The sequence below is a fragment of the Chelonia mydas genome, chromosome 16 (genome assembly GCF_015237465.2).
Source record: "Chelonia mydas isolate rCheMyd1 chromosome 16, rCheMyd1.pri.v2, whole genome shotgun sequence".
In the NCBI taxonomy this organism is placed as follows: domain Eukaryota; kingdom Metazoa; phylum Chordata; order Testudines; family Cheloniidae; genus Chelonia; species Chelonia mydas.
In genome coordinates, this window is record NC_057857.1 from 6,075,219 (window position 1) to 6,098,601 (window position 23,383).

The 23,383-nt window shown below is 43.4% G+C and overlaps 1 pseudogene; it reads left to right on the forward strand.

The window, feature by feature from the left end:
* Positions 1 to 3,670: 3,670 nt before the first annotated feature.
* On the forward strand, positions 3,671 to 22,814 carry LOC102931636 (annotated as a pseudogene).
* Positions 22,815 to 23,383: the final 569 nt, after the last annotated feature.

Below are 23,383 nucleotides of genomic sequence, written 5' to 3' on the forward strand. Positions count from 1 at the left end.
GAATTTTGGTTGGGAAATGACAATAGTCACATGCTGACATCACTTGGTAAAGAAATTACTGGCTCACTTTTGCTTAAGAGCTCCTTCCTGCCAGACCGCAGCCCCTCCTTTGTAAATGGCTTCGAGTGATCATAACAATTCCTGGCACCTTAGAGACTAACCAATTTATTTGAGCATAAGCTTTCGTGAGCTACAGCTCACTTCATCGGATGCATTCAGTGGAAAATACAGTGAGGAGATTTATATATACACAGAACATGAAAAAATGGGTGTTTATCATGCACACTGTAAGGAGAGTGATCACTTAAGATGACCTATTACTAGCAGGAGAGTGGGGGGGGGGGGCGGGGGAGAGAGAAAACCCTTTGTAGTGATAATCAAGGTGGGCCATTTCCAGCTGGATTCACGGGGGGTTATATGGGCTGATACTACCTACTTCTGGGTCATTTTTATTTAACTGACAGTGATGCCAATTCTCTCAGTTTTATCATGAGTCTTGTGATATCTGGTGTTTCTCTTACAGCCTCAGCTTCTGGGGACCTGCCATCGCAGGAGATGTCAGCGATAATTTTCATAAAACAATACGTTTCTGGCCCTCACCCTTTGCAGAGAAAAGCTCAAACCATGTGAACCCGCAAGTCTCAAAATGCGAACGGCAAATAAAAAGGCCCCCAAATGTTGTATTTTTGTAAAGAAGTTGCATGATTGGCTTGAAAAATCTCATGGGCTTTGGGGCCTTGACTCATAATTTTTTTCACGCATGAGGTTGGCAGGACAGAACTGGGCACATTTCCAGTTGTCAGTGTCCTTTTAATATATGGTGACATTCGGACAACAAGAGTATCCCCCGCTCCTTCCATAGCAAAAAATATGAAATGACTTCACTTTTATGAAGCAATATAATAGTGGGTCAACAAGTGCTGCTGTACTTCCTGAAAAAGTATGGATCAGCTTGTCCTTTGCTTGTATCAGTTAATATGCTGGGTCCCCCAAGATCTGGTTAGCCCTGGGCTAAGTACTGTAGTTTATATCTTTGCCTGGGGCCAAATGCTGAACCCTTGGTGCCACAAGTCAAGTGTTCTCCTGAGGATGAAACAACAAGCAACAAAAGGGTCCCAGTCTAGCTATTTAATATGTCAACTTACCTCCCACTGAAGCCAATGTTGCGGGCGGGGAGGCTAAGGCAGGGTCCCATGCTCAAAAGTTACTTCTGCAAAATGTGGACAAAATTCCTTTATTTTTCTAAAGTATGTCACAGTGAAAATTTAGAGCATACACCCTCTTCCATGTGGGTCAGTTATATGCTGGGCTGGTTTTCAATGTGGTATTTGCTTTGCAGCTATCAATATTATGTACTTATATGGCCCCCATCACCCTACTGGTGGAGCATCTCACAATCTTTACTTTGCTTGTCCTCACACACCTCTGTGAGGCAGGGTGTTGCTGTTATCCCCATTTCACAGGTGGGGAACTGAGGCTCAGAGAGACTGAGTGACTTGCTCAGGGTCACACAGGAAGTCTGTGGTGGAGCAGGCAATTTAATACAGGTTTCCTGAGTCTCAGGCTAGTGCCCTAACCACAGGACCATCCCTTCTTTCTGTGGAGAGCATACGGAGAATGCTGGGGTTTGCCAACAGCATAGGAAATGTTACTCCTGGCAGGATTCGGTGCACAATATTTTAAAATTCTGCATATTTTATTTGTCAAAGTAACACAATATAATCACACCAGTTTCAATTACTGTATTTTGGTAATTTATTTCAAAATACCTATCAACAAGAATGTCTGTAACAACACAGACAACAAAAAAGATTCAGGAAATGTTTTTTTGACAAGTATATTCCTTACTAGGCATATTAATACAGAACTTTGAGTAATGATTCATTTAAACTACAATACAGAACCATATTTCCCACACCCCTCCAAAGCAGTGCAAAGGCTTGGGGAAGTCAGGGGTAAAGAAGGAGCTGAGGGAGAAGGAAGTAATTGCTGGGAAGGAGCCTGGGAGTGAACCAGGAGGATTGTTATATGTGTGTGTGTGTGTGTGTGTGTGAAAAGTATGGAACAGTGAGTTTTTTGGAGGGGGGGATTGTTAGGGAGTTGGGGAGCCTCCCCCATGCAGACCTTGGCTTACCTCTAGCCTCTCTCATTCAGTCAGGCACATCTGCCCCTGTCTCCAGGTGTCCTTGCACCCCTACTCAGCTACTCTCCTCTCCCCTTTCCCCATGTGTCCCTGCCCCCCCACTCCCATTCAGCCCGAACCCCAGCCTGTGACCCCCAGAAGCCCCATGTGCCCCATGCTGTCCTTCCTCTCCCCATATACCATACCTCCTGACCTGGCCCATGGGCAGGAAATTGTGAAGAACACAGCCTCTTCTCTTCCCTATCCGCAGTTGAGGTTGCTCCCACCAGGGAGTGGCTGCTCTGTTGTCGTACCACAGCAGCCCCGGGTGGGCGAAAGGCATAACTGCAACACTTATCTGGCCGAATTTATTTTTTGTGAAAAAATATTCTGAATAGGACATGAATTCTGCACATGCGCAGTGGTGCAGAGTTCCTCCAGGAGTAACAATGTGATTTGTCTCTCACTTCAAAAGGGAGATGATTTTTTTCCCTACGGCTTCACTTCTACCCAGGATGGGCAGGGGTCACATTGGGAGGAGTGCACTCATCACATTGATCTACTCCAATCATAGAGTTTAAGGCCAAAAGGGACCACCAGATCTAGTCTGCCCTCCTGTATATCACGGCCACTAAATGCTACCCAACTGCCCCCACACCAAGCCCAACTACCAGAATTAGACCAAAGTATTACAGTCCTCAGGAGACTCTTGCGTACAACAGGCAGAGAACAGGAGGGTCCAAGATGCACCAATGGCTGAGGTTCCTGCAATGGCAGGGGATCGATTCAATGAGATATGCCCAGGTGAGCCTAGCAAGTGACCTGCAGCTGCAGAGGAAGACAATATAACCCCAAGCTCTCTGTTAATCTGGGGGGGAAATATGTAACAGTATTCAGTTAATAAATACTGAGAGAGGGGCTCAGCCTCAAAATTCTGGTCTGGATCCAGATTAAAAATACCTGCAGAGGTTGGGGTGGGGGGTGGATCTGCGAATCTGGGTCTGACTATATTAGAATCAAATTTTTTATTCTGATTTGTTTTGTTTCTAAAGTTGGGGGTCCCTTGAGTAACAGTATCTTGAACCTCACATGTTGAGAACCACTTAGTCAGACTAGAGTAAATCTACAACTGCTTCTTTTTGAGCTCTGGTGCAACTGATGAAAGATAGCGACGTGATACCAAAAAGTTCCTTGAATTAAAGCCAGTTTGACTCTTTGGCCTCAGGAATATGAATAATATGAAAGGTGGATTTGTAACTTTGAGGGTTTAACATTCAGTCCATCAGGTTTAGGCATTTTACATCATGTTTTGTAAAAATGGGTCACCACCCAGAGAAACCTTGCTCTCCAAGAGCAATCTATGAAACTGTCTCCTGAAGGAAAGCCAGGCGTATTAAACAGAGGAGTTACTATGGGTTTGATACTGTGAAAATCTCACCTCAGAACTTGTGAAGGGCCACAGTGGAGAAACTAGCCACACAATTGAGAAATTGAGTATGACGAGGTGGAGATTGCATGTATGCTTTATTGCTTGTTCCAGGCTGCAAGTGATGAAACTAGAAAGAAGAGAAGGGGAAGAGAAGATGCGTGGAGCTGCCATTGAAGAGACCAGCACCAACCATGGGAAGAGCTGCCAAGAAAACCCTCCTCTTTTTACTCTGCATAACTGCAGTGGTTTGTGCAGATAAAGACACCTGCCCAGGTGAGTGAGATACAAACCTTGTCAGCATTTCTTAATATGGTTATAATGCCCCCTTTCTCCCACTGTATGTGTCTCTAAGCTTTTTAGGGCAGGAACTGATTCTTACTGTGTGTCTGTACAGCACAGTAGGGTCTTGACCTTGATTGAGGCATCAGTGTATTAGCAATGAACAATAATAATCAACAATGGTTCTAACCAAGTGGTACCATGCAAACGTAGCAACTGTTGGATTCACCCTCAGTAAACAGGTCTGTCTTTTCCTTACAATTATTTTGCCAAGAATAAATTACACATGGAGGAAAAAAACATTTTGCAGACTTATTTTAAAGCTTCCAACTTCCCTCTGTTGCTGTTGGTCTCTTGTATGATAAGTAACAGACCTGGGAGGGTGGGAGAAGAAGGCAGAGCTGTGGAACTGTCCTTACAGGAGAGCTGTAGAAAAACGGATATTCTTGTACTGAGGTTATTTTCAGTATCCTCCCAGAGCTATTCTGTCATGCATCCGATGAAGTGGGCTGTAGCTCACGAAAGCTTATGCCCAGATAAATTTGTTAGTCTCTAAGGTGCCACAGGGACTCCTGTTCTTTCTGTCGACACAGTTTTTTCTCTCTGGATAATCCATATAAAAGCATGTTGATACCATGCATTAGTCCCTGTCAAGCCAGTCTGTGTGCTGTCCCACACCGCAACGCTTTGCATTGGTAGCCAGTTTCTTAAAGACCGTTGGGAGCACTGGAATGAATATGGAGTTTGAGTGCTGACAATTTTCTGTTTGTATCAAAATTCACAAGTGCACACCCAACCCTAGTACAGCTACAGTGTTCCACTTAAATCCCAGTAAGGGTCTGAATTTTCTCACTGTTATTATTTTAAATGTAGCATCTCCGTTTCTCAGTTTGCCATATTGTGCCTGGTGCTTGGCATGCAGGGTCACTCCAGCTTTTCAGTTAATACTAATGCAAATTAAAAATGTTTATTTATAAGGTGCTCGGATCCTCGGAGACGAACAAATACAGATCTAGAGAATATTATTTCTAATAGCAGCATTGGCCAGTAACCAAATAGATCATAGCTAAAACAAATTGTCAAAATATCCCATCAACCTCATAAAAACCCTGCCACAGATATAAATTAAAAGGAACCAAAATATTTGATTATACCAAGAAATGTGTGAGTTTAAAACACAAATCATCATCATCATGGCAATTTTCGAAAGATGTAGCTTTCTAGCAGATAAAGAACCACCCAGATTATCTCTAGCTAAGTTTTTAAGGTGGTTTGTTAAGTAAATTAGGTTCCTATGTTATCTTTGCGATTGTTTTAAATAGTATTCTCTTAAGTCCTAAAATGGAAGGTGACTCTGTCTATATTTACAGCCAACAAATGAGATCTGTAGATTGTGATTCAGAGCTTCTTGGTTGCCTGAAATGTGTGGAATATTTCAGCTGCTGTTATTCTCCCCGAGATCATTTATTGCTTTATTTCTTTCTCTAGATGTAAGAACAGTGGGTCTCAGTGGTTCTGAGAAACTCACTGTTCTCCAGGGCTGCCCTGGGATTCCTGGAGCTGCAGGTCCCAAAGGAGAACCCGGAGCTTTGGGAATGAAAGGTACGTTCCCAGGTGCTGAATGAGAAGCAGCTTTCAGTGGGGAAGGCAGAAATAATGAATTACTTCTGTAAAAATTGTTCAGCCTTTGGAGATCATGCAAGACTCCATCCTAAAAAAGCTGCCTGAAACTCAGTGGTCACATGACACATCTCACCACCTCTGCTGTGGGACTGCAGATGTATAATAACTCTGCATTATAGTCTGTTTTCTCTCCAACAGTCTGTTTTCTCTCCATTATTCACTGTCAGGATTGAGAGATCTCCAGTCATGATGCTCCACTCATGGTCCACACTCCTTTTAAAACCTAAATAGGCTTGGCAGATCCAATTTTTATTTTTGTATTTTTTTGCGGGAGGCATACTATTTATTTGAAGTGCTTTTTTCTGTTTTTCCCAATTTCAGTTTTTACAGTTGCAGGAAATTATGGAGGATCAAACAATTGGAGGGACAGGCAATAATAATTTAATGACAGTAGACACTGAGATTCAAAAAGTTAAAGCTTTACAACCAGTAACACACAAACTGTCAATCTCACATGTCAAAATATACAAAGGTAAATATCTTCAAATCAAACTCTACGTTTCAAACAGCACTTTTCTTATGTTGCTGATCTTTAAATTTTGATTATTAACAGTGGAAATATTTTTTCGTCGGTTTCTGTGTGTACAGTGAAATTGACATGTGGTGACATTTACCAATTAAAATATAATCCTCCAGAGCCTAAACAGAAATATTTCCATGTCACTGAGAAAAGGGTGGTGGTGAAGAAGATACCCACTGATGGAAATAGCAGGTACTCAAGTAGAATCATAGAATCATAGAATATCAGGGTTGGAAGGGACCTCAGGAGGACCAATCCCCAATTAAATCATCCCAGCCAGGGCTTTGTCAAGCCTGACCTTAAAAATATCTAAGGAAGGAGATTCCACCACCTCCCTAGGTAACGCATTCCAGTGTTTCACCACCCTCCTAGTGAAAAAGTTTTTCCTAATATCCAACCTAATCCTCCCCCACTGCAACTTGAGACCATTACTCCTTGTTCTGTCATCAGCTACCACTGAGAACAGTCTAGATCCATCCTCTTTGGAACTCCCTTTCAGGTAGTTGAAAGCAGCTATCAAATCCCCCCTCATTCTTCTCTTCTGCAGACTAAACAATCCCAGTTCCCTTAGCCTCTCCTCATAAGTCATGTGTTCCAGTCCCCTAATCATTTTTGTTGCCCTCCGCTGGACTCTTTTCAATTTTTCTACATCCTTCTTGTAGTGTGGGGCCCAAAACTGGACACAGTACTCCAGATGAGGCCTCACCAACGTCGAATAGAGGGGAACGACCACGTCCCTCAATCTGCTGGCAATGCCCCTACTTATGCAGCCCAAAATGCCATTGGCCTTCTTGGCAACAAGGGCACATTGTTGACTCATATCCAGCTTCTCGTCCACTGTAACCTCTAGGTCCTTTTCTGCAGAACTGCTGCCGAGCCATTCGGTCCCTAGTCTGTAGCGGTGCATGGGATTCTTCCGTCCTAAGTGCAGGACTCTGCACTTGTCCTTGTTGAACCTCATCAGATTTCTTTTGGCCCAATCCTCTAATTTGTCTAGGGCCCTCTGTATCCTATCCCTACCCTCCAGTGTATCTACTTCTCCTCCCAGTTTAGTGTCATCTGCAAACTTGCTGAGGGTGCAATCCACAGCATCCTCCAGATCATTTATGAAGATATTGAACAAAACCGGCCCCAGGACCGACCCTTGGGGCACTCTACTTGATACCGGCTGCCAACTAGACATGGAGCCATTGATTACTACCTGTTGAGCCCGACAATCTAGCCAACTTTCTATCCACCTTATAGTCCATTCATCCAGCCCATACTTCTTTAACTTGCTGGCAAGAATACTGTGGGAGACCCTGTCAAAACCTTTGCTAAAGTCAAGGAACAACACATCCACTGCTTTCCCCTCATCCACAGAGCCAGTTATCTCGTCATAGAAGGCAATTAGATTAGTCAGGCATGACTTGCCCTTGGTGAATCCATGCTGACTGTTCCTGATCACTTTTCTCTCCTCTAAGTGCTTCAGAATTGATTCCTTGAGGACCTGCTCCATCAAGTAGATCCTTCATTTTTGTCTTGGCAGTGGACACTCACAGGCCAGACAAAATAATGTTACCTTCAAGTTTTTTGACAATCAGCATGGAATATGGGAGCCCCGGGAGGTCAAAGGGAGTTTTGTCTGAGTAAGGACTCCATGGTGAGCTGAAGGTGTCATTTTGCCAACGACATTTCTTAACATCGTTTTCTTTTTGATCTCATACTAACGTGTAAATTTTGGATTTGGGTTTGGGATGAAACCTGGACTATTGGGGAGTTTCAGAGTGAGTCCTAAAAACAGATTCTCTAATTGTAACGGTCAAATGTTTAATCTGAGGGATTTTTTTTTAAATTATGTTTTAGGAGAACGGGGAGCTCAGGGGATTCCTGGAAAAGTGGGACCTGCTGGGATGAAAGGTAAAGTAATAAATAGCAGGTAACTTTGTTCTCTCTGTAGTTCGGGATTGGTCCTGCTTTGAGCAGGGAGTTGGACTAGATGACCTCTTGGGGTCCCTTCCAACCATGATATTAGATGATTCTATGATATACAGTATGTGATTAAATACAGTAGAGGGTTTAACACATTCCCATTTTGACTTCATGGCATGTTTGCCAAAATTAGAGATGGACTCTCAAGCTGCAAAATTCAAATCCAGGACTAGACTTTAAACACCCCATTGGGAGTGGATTGGATCCAGGTTGATTTTAGAATCATTTGCAAAATATGGATCTGGATCTACCTTCCATTCCTTTCACTTCACAAGGTTAGGGGTATTTGGATCCAGGATTTGACTGTCTCCTTGTAAATCCAGTCTGCTGTTGGTTGAGATCATTGAGAACCGAGTTATGAAATATCCATTAATTATAGCTACATTCTTGCTAAATCTTTCCCTCTGTTCATCAGGAGAAAAGGGAGATGCTGGCTGCACTGGACCGAAAGATGAGGGAACTCAAATAATTCTTATCACTGATCTGTGCACTGGCCCTTGTGCCATTCATGGCAACAGAGAGAATGTGTCCACATCAGTAAAATATCGAGATACTTCCTTCTGCCCCAAACAGAACCCTGTGACAGCTTCATGAATCACCCCAGCTTGACTAACATGCTCACAGACCTGGGCACAGGTAGTTTGCCTTTAACTCCCCATCGCCTGAGTTCACACTGGTGGGTGCAAAGTTTAAAGTAGTAACTTTTTTTTCTACTTAGCACGTGACTGGAAGATCCAATGCCACATAACAAGAGAGGAATTTCAGATCAGAAAGGTTATGCGTTAGTTTCTGGCCTGAAAGTGTAGCGGTTGCTCTAAGCTCAGATGGTCAGATCCCTAAATTAGCAGGGCCAGGAGACCAGCGGAGGCAGTGTCTGGCCTCACCACTGAGGAGAATGGGCTAAAAAATAAAAATGTGGAAAACTAGTAAATTTAGATTCACCCCCCCTCCCCCCGGCATTTCATGGGGTTCTAAAGACTTGTGGTTTTTCCTTCTTTCTTTTTTAATATTGTGAATTTAAAAAAGTAATCAAAACCGTTATTGATATTTTTGTTTACCGAAAACCAAGTTTTTGGTTAAAAAAAACAACCACAAAGAATGTTCTTGAGAATGTTTTTGTTGTTTTCAGTTAATAAAAAAGGTCACAAAAGTGTCATAAAAATATGTGCGTGTAAGAAATAGAACTCCGGTTTGCTTGGACAGGGCATGTCACAGTTCAAGCCCCACAATGTTTCTGGGTAGACTGAGTCATCTAGAAGAACTTCATTATGAATGACCTAATTGAGCCTTCGCTTGGTTCTGCTAATGTGATGAGAGGTCAGGGAGTTTTCTCTGTGGCCTGGTCTACACTACAGAGTTAGACTGATGTAAAGCAGCTTACATTGACCTAACTCTGTAAGCATCTACACTAAAACGGAGTGCAACTACTAATGTAACTCACCCATTACACCGGCTTAATAACTCCACCTCCGTGAGATGCATAGCGTTTCAGTCGATGTAGTTAGGTCGATGCAGTGTCCGTGCTGACACTGCCTTGCTTACATCGACTGTTGCTGCCTTTCAGAAACCATCCCACAATTCCCAACATGGGCAGTGCCTGGTGAGGACACACCCCACCCACCCAAGGGGCATAGTATGGACGTGTAAAACGGATTTCAATGACTGCAATGGCTGGTTGCCAATGTAACTTAGGTCGACTTAATTTTGTAGTATAGATTTGCCCTGAATAATGCAAGGGTCTTTCTTTAGGAGATAAAGGAGCCCCTGGAGCCTCAACAACAATGGGTAAGAATCTCTCTTCTAAGAACAATGGTGATAAGCAAAGGATTTGCTCCCCCGCTCCTTTGTGTCTTAGATACTTGTGTAGTTCCCTGCCACACCACGTCATGATCTTTAAAACGTATATATCCTCACTACACCCCTGTGAAGTAGAACAGTGCTATTATCCCCTTTGTACAGATGGGCCAATCACACACAAACTTTGTAGGAGAGCCAGGAATTAAAATGCAGCTTTCCCAAGTTTTAGACTAGCTGTCTAACCTTTCTCAGTTTGCTGCTCCCCACTCTATATGTTGCTCATATGAGAAATCCAGGTCTTGTCTCTTGTACAACATGTATTAAGTTAAGAGCTGAGAGAGCTCGTAGCTAGAGCTGAGTGAGATTTTTTTAAACAAAACTTTTTTTTCACCCAAAAATGCAGATTTGGGGCCACCAAAACATTTTGCAAATTCAGGATGAATTTGCCGAATTGTTTCATTTTGAACCCTATCCACCCCCCCAAAAAATCGGAAAAAGTCAAAATGTTTTGTTTTGACATTTTTGAAACAAAATATTGTGACTTTTCAGTTCAAAATGAGTTTCTGTTTTTGAATTCCACTTCAATTCTAACATTTTAAGGCAAAAATATGAAAACAAAAGGAAACAAAATGATTCATTTGACCCAAAATTAATTTTACTTTTTCAGTTTGAAATTTTTGGGCAAAGTTTTTTGGTTTTGTTTTTTGTTTTGGGTCAACTTGAATGTTTTTATTGAGAGGCTGAACTGAAAAAATGGTTATGTACTCCCGGTCCATATCTCTGGGTTGTCAAGGGAGACAGCCGTCCAAACCGAGAAGACAAGGCACAACATGCTATTTCTAAGGTCAAAAGCCAGCAGAAGAAAACCCCAAGAGCTAAAGAAAAAGTTTGGGCTTCCTTAGACATCACGAAGAAGTGAAAAAAGGCAAAATCTCCTTTCTTTTCCTCTTCAAATCACTGTTCAGTGTAATTTATAAAGCATTAGCACTTAAATAACAAGGAATCCTTCTAACTGTAGTTTTCCTCTGTGCACAGTAAGGAGCTCGCTAATACTGGCACAAATGATATGATGCATGAAGAGCATAATAACCATGCTAGTGTGTGGCCATCCACGTCTTGCATCATCTGCAATAACTGCCCAAAGACCAAGCCTGTAAGTTCGTCATCCCTGCTCCTAGAGAATTCCCATGTATGAGGGTTATGAACTCAGACAAGGAGGGTTTTTTTCCCTGTGATTATTTAAATAAGTGATTCTTTCTTAGCTTTGTTCCTATTATGGATATTTCATGCTTTATGCAGCTGATCTACTCTGCTTTTCAACATATTGAGACACCGCTTTATAGCATCTCTTGTCTTTCTTATTACTTGTTTGTTTCTTTTGTTTAGGAAAGTAATTATTTAAGTGATGGGAATGTGTTCATCCAGGTTAAAGAAAAACAACAACAAATCATGGAAATACAACACAAAGAATCTGTGAATCAGTGCCTTTCCTTTTAAAGGCCTTTTGTGAAAAGAGGAGCATAGTCTAGCGAATAAGGCACTGGGCTGGGAATCAGGGGTCCTGGATTCTAATCCTTACTACTACTGTCTGCTGTGTGATCTTAGGCAAGTCATGTTGCCTCTTTGAGCCTCTTTTTCCACACACAGACACTCTTTGTCTTAGCCATGACTGTAAGTAAAGTGGTTGCGGTGGGGGGGGGGGATTTTTCACAGAAAATTTCAGGCCAGCCCTAATTGTAACCACTTTGAGGCAATGACAGTCTCTTACATGTGTACAGCATTTAGTGTCAGGACTGGGACACGGGCAGTCTGAGGTAGTGGTTAGACCCAGGGACAGCCACCAGGAATCAAGCCAAGGGTCAGAGCTGGATTCAGAAGGTGAGCAAGGGAGCAGGACGGGGCCGGGGTGGACTGGAGCAGGAGTGATCAGAGCTGCCTGCATAAGCATTGAGAAGCCAGCAACCTGCCCTGTTGTCACTCAGCACGACAGCAGGTGGCACCACACACCCAACTGAGCTGCCTGAGTGCTTTACCTAAGCCACTCAAAGACAAGCAGGAGACAACAGCCAATTTCGCAGCTACCTGGCCATGCACTCCTGCTGGAGTGTAAACCCAGAATTATAACATCTTATACTGCACAGGGATTTGTACAATGTAAGCTCATTAATATAGCTTGCTTTCCCTTCGATGTGGGAAAGATATGCACAATAAGCTTGTGTTAACCAAGCTGAAATTATCCCCAGACACTTTACTTAAAGGCACAGTGGTTAGATTAAAACATTAAACAAGTTTATTGAATTACAAAAAGATAGATTTTAAGTGATTATAAATGATAGCAAAGAGATCAAAGCACATTACCTGGCAAATAAACAAAAATGCAAACTAAATCTAACATACTAGATTGATAGGATTTGAATTAGCAACATCTAACCCTGACTGATGATACAAGCAGTCCACCAAGTTTCCATACACAGGCTAGAATGCCCTTTAGCCTGGGACCAGCACTTCCCCAGTTCCGTCTTTGTTCTGCAGGTATTTCCAGGAGTTCTCTTGTGTGGGGAGCGAGGCCAAGAGATGATGTCACTCCCACCTTATATAGCTTTTCCATATAGCGGGAATCCTTTGTTTCAAGCTCAGTTCCCAGTCCAGTTTATAGGAAACTACAAGCACCAAAATGGAGTTCAGTGTCATGTGGTCTGGTCACATGCCCTTGCATGCTCTGCTGAGTCACGGCAGCCATTACTCATAGGCTGTCTGGAGCATTCACAGGAAGACCAAACTCTTCCATAATCCATTGTCTTTGCTGATGGACCATCCGCACTGTCTAGCGTCTTCATTGTTGTACCTGAAAGGCTAGTTGTGGGTGCTACCCAGAGTAAGCACATTTGAAATACAGATACATAGTCAATATTCATAACTCCAGATACAAAAATGATACATGCATGTGAATAGGATTATCATATTCAGCAAATCCTACCTTTTCCATGGCCACCTCACAAGACACATTTTGTACAAGATGGATTATAACCATGTCATAATGATATCATAATGATACCACTATGATGAATATGAGGTGTAGTGTCACAGCCACCATTTACCTTTGCAAGTAAATGCAAAACTGTTAATGTACAGGGCCGTGTTCTTTCCAGGCTTACAATGGGCTGTAAATGGTATCCATTTGCATGTGGCAGGCAACTTGTCTAACTAAAATGGAAAAGACACGCAGGAAAGATTTCATTGTGACTCATTGGTATGACAGATTTCAGAGTGGTAGCCGTGTTAGTCTGTATCAGAAAAAAGAATGAGGAGTACTTGTAGCATCTTAGAGACTAACAAATATATATATATATCTTCCTACTGTATTTTCCATTGCATGCATCTGATGAAGTGGGTTTTAGCCCACAAAAGCTTATGCCCAAATAAATTTGTTAGTCTCTAAGGTGCCACAGGTACTCCTTATTCTTTTTATTGGTATGACAGGAGCACTAAGAGACTCTAACCACGATCAGGGGTTCTATTGTACTGCAACAATGGGGCTAATAATATTTCCTTTCTCCTACCCTTCCCTTAACTTATCTATTTATGTTGTAATATCTTTGGGGTAGGGACTCTCTCCTAGTAGGGGTATGCACAACAGCTAACATAATAGGGCTCCAATCTGAGATGAGACCTCCAAGGGCTACTGCCTTGCAAATAACATTACACCATTTCAGTATTAGAAGCTGGGACTAGACATCAGGGGATGGATCACTCAGTAATTTCCCTGTTCTGTTCACTCCCTCTGAATCATCTGACCCTGGCCACTCTTAGAAGAGAGGATACTGGGACCATTGGTCTGACATGATATGGCTGTTCTTATGGTCTCATATTAAATTCACCCAGTCCTGTTCTCGCTCTTCACCCAAAGGTTCCCACCGAAGCCAACAGGGGACTTGAAGTGATGAAGAAGGTCAGATTGGGCTCATTACTTGGGACCCTATTGTAATGTTCCAACAGACTCATTCACATGAATTAACTTGGGGTGGAACGGTTAAGACTGGCTCTGTTCAAAAATCATCATTGCGGGAGAGTGCATTTCCCATGTGGATGAAGGAATGGCTGCTACTCTAATATTTGAATGTCTCCTATCAGACCATTTAATTAGCTACGGCTGTGAAGCCTGCAACATAAAAATCTCAGTGGACACTGCTGGAATGTGGAGAGTGGGAAGGAGTTGCTGAGACACCAGAGGCGGAGATTAGTGCTCCATGGCTAGTGCATATAAAAGCCTTGCAGAGACTGAACTGCTAAGCAGAGGAAAAATTGGCGAGAAGACAAGCAGAGCTGCCAGTGCAGAGACCAGCACCAGCCATGTGGAGAGCTGCCCAGAAAACACTCATCGCTTTACTCTGCATATCCACTGTTGTTTGTGCTGCTAAAGACACCTGCCTTTGGTGAGTGAGAGACAAATGTGTTAACAACAGCATTGCATATTATGGTTCTTGCTAACCTGGAGCCTGCAGAACCGGAAACTCCTTGCATTCAGCTGCTTTAAACATGCCTTCACTACCAAAGGGCAAATGATCATAGAGTCACAGAAACATAGGGCTAAAAGGGACCTTGAGAAGTCATCTAGACTGCCTTCCTGTACTGAGTCTCTGATCTTGCATCATTAGCCATTAGCATGGACTCTTGCATGGAGGCCCATTGAAGTCAACAGGATGAGCAGATCTTGATGCAGAGTTGAGACCTAATCTGCCAAACAACCATTGTCTACATGCTACCATGTCAGCTTACTCTCCACTCCTTTAACCGAGTCATTAATGAAAATATTGAACAGTGCTGGACCCAGGATTGACCCCCCCCTCCCAGTTTCACAGCAAACCATTGATACCTATGCTTTGAATATAGCTTTTCAACCAGTACTCAAACATGATAACTTTTATCATTATGAGCCATGCAATTTTTTATGATAGCATGTAGACAATGGTTGTTTACCAGATTAGGTCTCCACTCTGCATCAAGATCTGCTCATCCTGTTGACTTCAATGGGCCTCCATGCAAGAGTCCATGCTAGTGGCTAATGATGTAAGATCAGAGACTAAGGAAGACCGATGCAGATAAATTATTTGGTTTAGGCAGAGATGGGTTATTTTATTTCCAAGTTTTGGGGTTTCATTCTCAGTTCACCTTGGAGAATATTCAGTCTGCGTTTTCTGTGTTTGTAGGAGAACGGGGAGCTCAGGGGATCCCTAGGAAGGTGGGGCCAGCTGGCCCAAAGGGTAAAGTAACAAAACATAGACAACTTTGTTCTCTCATAAATAGCGAACTTCATTTTTAAACAAATATTAATTATGTGGTAAACCCAGGACAAACAGCTAGAAAAAAGGGAAGGGTAGTAATTAGTCCCAGGGGATGAAAAGGCCTCTCCCAGTTCACTGGGGATATAACCACCAGGAAATAAGGTTCAGCTGGAAAAGGGGTTGCTAGGGAGCTAATTAGGTTCAGCTGGCTCCAACTGGTGGAGACCTTTTTAAACCCTCCCCAGCATGGAAGGAGAGGGAGGAAGGAGTGAGAGAAGTTGCCAGTAGGCTAAGCGCAGCAAGACACTGAACCCTTCAAGGAAGGGAGGCTACACTCTCCTGCCCCAGAAGGGAAGGAAAACAAACGCAAGGGACTGATCAGGGAAAGGAATAACTGGATCCTGTGCTACCTATAAGGATTTGCCTTGCCCAAACCGGTGTCTCCAAGGCTAAAAAGGATTGAGTCTGCTGAGGAGAACAAGGTACTTTGCCATAATTAGTGCTATTTGTAAAGCACCCATCCCTATAATATCTAGGCATCCAAACCACCATAGCTTCCCAGCTTCCCTTCACTATATATTTGAAAACAGAGGGGCCAAATTCTCCTCAGTGTCACCAGTGCAACCCTGTTGTTTATTATCACAACAGAACTTCCATTCTGATCCGCTATCAAGATCACTGCCTCTCTGGTCAGTTCTTATTGTTTATTCAAGGGGAAAGTGGTCCTGCTGGTCCCCCTGGCCTGAAAGGTGAGAAAACTCAGAGGTTCCTTCTCACTGCAGAGCAGGGCACTTTATGGCACATGGTGAAAAAGGGACTGGGAGCCACATTTTCCTCTCTGTTCCATTGTACAACTGCTGAGGTATAGGAGGGCCTGTGTACTATAGAGGGCAAGGCCAGGCCACGTTATAATGTCTGTTTCACAAGTGCCCAGTCAGTCAAAGGACATAACTGCAGGAGTCAAATCACATGTGGCTAATATAGCTTCACTCATTACTTACATTTTATTTTTTATTATTATTAGATAAATGAATAAATAATCTTATTTATTTTATTATGAATTTGTATCACTGTAGTGTGTACAGTCCCCAGTTATGGGTCAGGGCCCCCTTGTGCTAGGCACGGTATAAACAAACACAGATACAACCATTTAGCTTAGGAACACCGGAGCCATACTGCATAATGTGTTTTCTTTGCCATATGTATGAATTGGTGGAATTGTTGTTTGGATTTAAACAACAATTTGTTAGTATTTAATCAATGGAGAAATGAGGGCAATTTGAGTGAGTGTTTTTCTTGCAGCAGTTCAGGATTAGCACTAAGGGGGAAATTCAACCAGTGCAGAAGGCAAGACAAGGTAAATTCATTCCTTAAAGCCCCTCTTTGGTGTACTGAGTGGAAAGTAATTGGTGATAGGCCTGGCTCTGGCTCCCTGCCCAGTTAAAGCCCAAGTGAGTGCTGAAGTGAGAACTTGGATCAGGGGGATGATCTCTAAGCACAACAAGGATTTTATTGTGTATTCTTCTTGGCAAGAAAGGAGCCCCTGGAGGACTGTAAAACAATAAGCGAGACCCTCTCCTTTATACTTAGAGGATCATTCCAGTTTCATTTCTGAAAAGCTAAAATTCAAGGGGCTCAGAAAACATCCTTTTTGAGTAATTTCCACACCAGAGTGAGCTCACCAATGTTCCTCTAGGTGAGCCTATGCCAGAGTGAAATAGCCCTGCCTGCAAAAACAGGCAGCCATCCAAACGTTGCAGCATCTGCTGTAACTCCAGGCACATGGCCTTGGGTGTTAGAGGGAATATTTATAAAGTAAGTGAAATCTATAGATCTGATGGACACCCCAGAGAATGTTACATTCTCCTACCCCTCCTTATACTTCCCAAATGCAGGAAGGGGTGTGTTTGAATCCCAAGGACTGGATCTTGTTTAAATGTCCATTTAGCATTATTAGTACTTTTTACAGATATTTTACCCTTCATTTGACCCATATTCTTCCCTTTTCACTTGGAAGCATCATGCTTCTTCAGGCTGGATGGCTCAGGTAACAGATGTCTGTATCATTATCTGAACGTAGTTTGCACAACTGCAAACCTTTTCTAGCTAATACTTTGCTATCCCAGCTGTCGCTCTTGGGATGGTTACGCAGTTTAAAAGAAAACACATTTTTTCTTGTTTCATTTCATTTCCATGATGGAGGAGATGGACAATATACAGTGCAAGAAAGGTGAGCATTTCTTAGCACCAGTAAATGTCATCTCATTCTCTCCAGGGAACCCAGACCCGAAAGCATAATAGAGCTGGACAAACAAGTTGCAAAGAATAAATTTGTGATTTACCCTTTTCCTGGTCTCAGGCCATTGCCAAAGAGACTTTGTTGTTTTCCGAATGAATGTGTTTGCTGTTGCCAATTGGTCGTTTGTGGAAATACAGTTCTGCCAATGGGTTTACTCAGCACCTAATTTATAATGAAAGAGGTGTCAGGGCTCAGCCAATTTTTTTACTTTCATATCTGAGGTGACAAGCCCAGAAGCGCTGGGGCTATGAACTGCCGAGCCTAGAGGTGCTGGGCTCTGGCACAAATTAAGCACTGGGTTTGCTTGCAAACTGCTCGCTGCTAGTATGGGTAGAAGCATTCGATATTCCCTCAGTGTAATTTCTCACCCACGTCACGTGATGATATTTCTCATCCCTAACTGGAAGATCTTCTGTCTCAGAGAGAGATTTCAAAACGGCTGCACAGACACTTCCAGTGGAAGTTTTTAAGACAATTTTCCGATCCATGAGTACTCAAGTCACTTTGAGCCAGATCCTCGGTTATGGCTGAAATCTTCTTGCACAGAACACACAGGTCTGAATGGGGTGTAGTGTCTTTTGTTCTTTATACCTCAAATTTAACATGAAGAAGCTGCACGGGCACAATGGAGTCTAAATGACTGTGTTTGCTAATTGTTTACAACATGCGAGGCCTGGCTAGAGCGATACGCTGCAGTTCTGGTAGGTTTCTAAATACAGAAACACTAGAAGGCTCACACACTATTTCAAGGGATACTCCCCAGTTCTTATACACTTTCGGGGGAAGGGAGGAGAGGGTAACTCAAAGATATCTTTCCACTTACCTGAACTTGCGGCTCATCCAGGAGCAAAGAACTGCAAGGAGCTATTAGCCCGAGGGAACCTCCTCTATCCCCATGACTGTAACACTGACCGTACTGTGTGACATGGACACAGATGGTGGAGGATGGATTGTAAGAACAGAGACTAATGGAGCTCTTCATACACTTTTTTCTTGCAGAATAGGTTTCTGTCATAACATAGAGCGATGCCTCTTAGCCAGTGGGTTGCAGTTTGGAAATAAATATGAAAACAGAAACTCAAACAGGGAGCTGTTTGATCAGCCTGATTAGCCTGAAAAAAATATCGGCACTTCCTGATCCCTTTTGATCCTTTCCCACAATGCCCTGTTTGTCACAGTCTCCAGGTACATTGGTTGTGAACACAATGGGTTTCATGCAGCCTTAGAGTCAAAAAGTCCCCCTTTGTGAGGGGACATTTGTCACTGGCCTGGCACAGTTAACCAGGTTTCCCTTCTGCTGGCTATTCTCTGCCCGGCTCTCAGAGCCTCCTCGATAGCTGCCCCAGACTCTGGAACCAGAATTCCTTCTTCCTTCCACTTTGACAGTCAGCAGCATCTCTGTCACTCAGGCAGGCTCTGAATATGAGTGGAGACAGTGTTCTAGGGAGCTGAGGAGACAAAGAGTTTGAACCCTGTATAGACACATCACATTCAAACTTTCAAATGTATTATTTATATTCCAGTAGTGCCTAGTTCAGCTGGTCAAGATCAGGTCCCCATTGTGCTGGACCTTGTAAAAACACACAGTGAGAGACGGTCCCTGTGTTCAAGAGCTCCCTGAATCAATAGACAAGACGGACAGAGGGTAAGAGGGGTGCCAGAGGTGATGTGACTTGCCCAAGAGACAGAGTTCAGTATACAACCCAGGCCTCCTGATTCCCAGTCCAGTGTGGTCGTGGTTTGATAAGGCCCTCTGCGGATAAGTGTTCCCTGAGGCTGAAATAGACCTGAGCAGATGATTTACAGTCTCAGTATTTCCTGTCTTCTGCTCTTTGTAGGAGGGAAAACAATGTGGGATTTCCCAGCTAAGAACCCCCTGTTTCCCCACAGGTGTTCCAGAGACGGGTGGATGGCTCGGTTGACGTTTTCCATGACTGGAATTCGTACAAGAGAGGATTTGGCAGGCGGCGGTCAGAATTCTGGCTGGGGAGCGACAATATCCACCTGTAAACGTCTCTTGGTAAAGACATCCCTGATGCATTCTTTTCCTTATAGCAACCTTCTCCACCAAGTCTTTCTCCCACACCCTTCCCTTGGGTACTGTATACAGAGCGGTAGTGCTGCAGGCACTTGTTACAGCTCAGCCCTCCCAGGAAAGCTATTGAGTCCGATAACACTGTGGCAGCTGGGCTGGCTCCAGCCATGATTCATGGAGCAGCCTTTGTCCTCTGGTCGTTTACCCATGGAGCAGCAATGAGAGACGCTACGGAGGGGGTGAGGTTATAGATTCTGAGCTATCGTAGTGAAGCACAATACGGAGCAGTTTAATAGGGAGGCCTGGTTGGTGGATGGAAATTGGGTTAATAAAGATAAATATGAAGATATTGCTTGATGTAGGAATATCTGGGTAAAATTCTTTAGTGTGTGTTATGCAGAAGGTCAGACTAGGTGATCACAGTGGTCCCAGAAGAATGGGGCCTCATACCTGCCTGGGACCTCTAGGGTCTTGTGCAATACAATCAATAACAGTAATAAAAGCTCATGGGAGATGCTGAACACTTTGCTTTCATATTGTTTTCTAAAGGAACCAATGTGCTCCGTGTTGATCTCAGAGATTTTTTTGACAACAACTCTCAATTTGCCAATTATGCGTCATTCAAAATTGCAGGAGAGACTGAGGAAAAACAAGCTAATCCTTGGAATCTTGGTTGCCGGCACTGTGGGTAAGTTCTTGCATGTCCCAAACCTTTCACGGCAGATGGAAAAACCTGGCAAGCCAAATACATCCAACCCCAATTACAACGTGAGATTTCTATTAAGTACTATACTGTCCCTTTTATACAGCAGGGGTCTCATGATGGAATACTGTAGTAACAACTGTTCCGTGCCACGGCCTCTATATGCAGAGACTGATTGAATAAGTGAAAGGTGATCCCCATGGAAGAGATCTCTCTCTTTCAGGAAGTTCCAGTTACTCTGCTGCGGAGGTATTATTGCAGGAGCACAGATTCTAAAGACACCAAAGATGTGGGGTGATCTGGATAGGCTGCCTAGTGCAGAGACAGAAAACAGACTTCTAAGCAGAGTTAGGCACAGTCACTGAAGGTTACTTTCCTAAATAGGACTGTAAAACCCCTGAGAAAGAGGTGAATTACTCCAAATAGACACACCAGGAGTGATGCATGTCATGGAGTGGGTGGACGTGCCCCCTTTAATGCAAAGTACACATTCAAGCTCTGGAGGCAGCCATTCTCTGGCATGCAGTCTGCTGCTGGATTGCTTAGGGACATTGTGAGGCCTCAGTAGGCCCCTGGTAGGCACTCAGGAGCACATTGCACTCACATTACACCACCACAAAGGTGTGAGTGGCCAGCAGAGCACCCCTGGACTGAGCTCATTGACTGCAATGAGTTACTCTGGATTTATAGTGGTGCAACTTAGATCTGAATCTGACCTGATCAAGATTCTTCCTCCCAGGAAGCAGAACTGGAGTCTCTCCTGTACCCCAGGGAGACTTCTGTTGCCTGGTTAAAGGAGAAATTAGTGACCCCACTGCAGAACCTCCAGAATGGTCTGTGGGACCTGAACTGTGCAAACATGGACAAAATACACACAATTGTTTCCATGGTGGATTCATTAACCATCCACAACAACATGCCGTTTACAACCCGAGGCTGTGACAATGACCAGTATTCAAGTAACTGTGCCACATCCTTTAAAGAGGCCTGGTGGTGCAAGGAATGTCACTGGTCCAACCTGAATGGATTATATCTGAGAGGAGTCCACGAAAGCTATGCTGATGGGGTGAACTGGAAGACAGGCAAAGGGCAGCAGTACTCCTACAAGATGTCAGAGATGAAATTTAGGCCTGTGTAGCTGATCAGGGAAGCAGTTATAGTAATTACACTTAGCTCTTATGCAGCAATTATAGGCTGGTCATATTGAATATTTATCTGGAGATGTCTGTTACACCTGTTTTTTTTTTTTTAATACCATCATCTTATCTTTACCTTTTACACTCTGTATTTCTGCTGGCCCAATGAGAGATGCAGCCATGTACGTAACAGGGCAGAAATGGGACCTCATTAGCCGGATCCATGTAGTTGGAATCTTGGTGAAAGTCTAATAAATACATGGTTAAATACATACAGACCCCGAGTCATCATTAGACATAGAACCCATGATCTGCAGCACCACACTTGGAAGCCCTTCCAACCTGAGCTCAAGAGCGTGTAACGCTTTGCTATAAGTAATAGGCTGTTTGGTTTTTTTGCACAGCAGCAGCTAGGGGACTGCAGCATGGCCCACATGTAGCCAGTGAGATGCACTGGGAGCACCGGTCGTACAAAAAGACAAACCATTTTTGTGAGAAACTCTGAGCTTTCCAAACTGGTTTTATTTCAAAGGGTGTGTTGACATTTTGCAGAATATGCTTTTATTTTCCCCTTTTTGAAATATATTATTTAAATGGTATCCTCATTTGTCATTGACCAAAAAGGAGGATTTAATGCGCAATCTTTCTGTTAACATTTTTGATAAAAAAGATTTTTTTTAAAAGAAAAAAGTTGTGAATTTTTCTTGAAAAACAATGTTACAAACATGTTGATGTTTCACATTTTTCATTTTTGAAAAAAACTGTCCACAGAAAAACTCTTAATGTGAAAAATTTCAAGTGTCTCTATCTAGCTCGTGTCTCCATCCCAATTTGGCTCTGCCCTTCTCTGCTTCCAGCATCAGAGATAGTCACTCCAGTATACCTCCTACGACAGTTATTCCATTCTTCTCCTGCAAAACATTACTGACTGGAGCACCAGCACCCACTGAAGAACACTCCCCTCTCTTAATAAATCAGACAGTGGCTTAATGATGCCTATTTCGCAAACACTTTTTGAGACACAAGGAAGTTGAATAGCATTAGAGCCAAAATCTGCCTGGCCCTGCACTGAGCGTCTATAAAGGGGTTGGAAGACAGAGTGGACACCTGCGAGAAGGGGACGTAATTTGTCTGGCTACAGTGGGGAATGCAAGAGAGGACAGCGACTTCTGCCGGCAACATTGTGGCTCCAGAGGGCACGTCTGAATGGAGGGATGGTGCAAATAGAAGAGCACTGAAAGGATTGCTGGCTATACCTGGTCTAGAAACTTCTGCTGCTCAGTCCAGGCCTCCTCATGGCAGTATTCTTCCCACCTATGCTGGTATAACCCTAATGTGACTCCATTTCCATCAGTTGAGTTACTCCTTATCTGAGTGAGTGGGGAATCAGAGACGTTAAATTTCACAAAGGCATGACAGGCTCTAGGGTGCTCCCACCGAGGTCAATGGCAAAACTCTGCACTGTTTGACTCGTGTCAGGGATCAACAGCAGAGGTAGGGGATGACAAGATGCGGCACTGCGGGTGGGTTCTGGGCAGCTCCTGTTTTATCCATTATGGCAGAGAAAAACATGGTAAGGCAAAGAGATGTAGAATATTCTATGGCAGAATCCAAATAAATCCCATGCCAATTACAACACAAAATTGCTATGAAGTACTGTCCCTTTCATACACCAGGAATCTCATGATGGGCTCCTGTAGTAACTACCCTTTGCCACTGCGTCTATATGCAGAGGCTGATTGAATAAGTGAAAGGTGATATAATCCATGGAAGTGATCTCTCTCTTTCAATAAATACTATTTATTCTGCTCCTATGGCACTATTGCTGGAGCACAGATTCAGCTATGGTGTAATTTGGATATCCTGCCAAGGGAAGTGACTGAAAGCAGAGTTCTTAGCAGAGATGGGCACAGCTACTGCTGATTGTTTTCCTAAATTAGAACTTAATGCCCTTGAGAAACATCTGAATTATATGAAGCAGGAACAGCAGGACTGGCACATGTCACTGAGTGGGAGGACATGCGCAGTTTTACGCAAACTGCACAGCCTCACTCCCACACACCAGAGGCAGAAGCATTCGCTGGACGGCAGAGTCCGCACCGGAGGTGTAACTAGGCACAGTATGAA